Here is a 1,083-nt window from a genome sequence, read left to right on the forward strand (position 1 = left end):
AACTATGCTAGAGGCATGATGATTACGTCATCGTGCCGCTTGTGTCGTTCAGCCCCAGCAGACCTGCTCAGAAGAGAGCAGGCCTGCATTGCCTCCTGACGGCGCGGGAACGGGATCATGTATGTAAAGTTTTGTTTTTCTTCTAATAAAACTGAGTGGTATTATCTACAGGGGGGTCTATATGTGGGGATGTAGAGCAATATATACAGGGGGAGCTATATGTGGGACACTATACAGGGGTGGGCTATATGTGGAGCACTGTAGGGGGAGCTATTTGTAGGGCACTATCTACAGGGGTGGGTGAAACGTGGGACACTATATACAGGGGTGGATTACCTGTGGGGCACTATAATTAGAGGTGCAGTGTATGTCGCTATTATATATTTAGGGGTGTTGAGAATTTTGTCTTAGTTTATAGGTGCAGAAATGTTTCAAAAGTGAGAAGGTGAAGACAACAGAGCGGAAAACTGCAGAAATGGGTTGTGGCCGGGAGAAGTCATCAGAGGTCTGAACTGGATGGAGAAGAAAAGGGAAAAAGAACTAGAATCTGAGACATCACCGGATAATTTCGGGCTTAAAATAACGCTTAGGACCAATGAAAATCTGATCCATCCGAAAACTTTTTGTGCAATTTTCTTGATTGTTAGAGGTAAATGCTATGATCATTACGTTTACTTCACCATTCTGAGAAAAGAAGTGATGTAACAGCGTTATATTTCTCAGTAAACTATTTGTTACTGGCAGTCCAATTGCAAAAATATATATTAAAACATTTGCGTCAGGGAAAAATTTTTTGGGGTCTGCCCAGCTTGAGAAATTCTTGATATATGTAGGATTGGGATGATTTTCCTTATGAAACATAATTTGTCTGATCATGGACAAATATTTGTGTTTAGGTATTCACACTTTGTTGTGGTGGCAAATAAAGAGCCAGTCTGGTTTGCTTTTCTGTCCCATTGCAATAAAGTTTAGTCAAAAAAATAAATAAAAACGCTCGTGGACTACGATTCCCAAGATGCTGAGCATGACGTCATCTATTAAAAGCGGAACGGGAAAAAAAATGTTTAAAGAGCCCCGCCCTTC

The sequence above is a fragment of the Rhinoderma darwinii genome, chromosome 11, assembly GCF_050947455.1.
Source record: "Rhinoderma darwinii isolate aRhiDar2 chromosome 11, aRhiDar2.hap1, whole genome shotgun sequence".
In the NCBI taxonomy this organism is placed as follows: domain Eukaryota; kingdom Metazoa; phylum Chordata; class Amphibia; order Anura; family Rhinodermatidae; genus Rhinoderma; species Rhinoderma darwinii.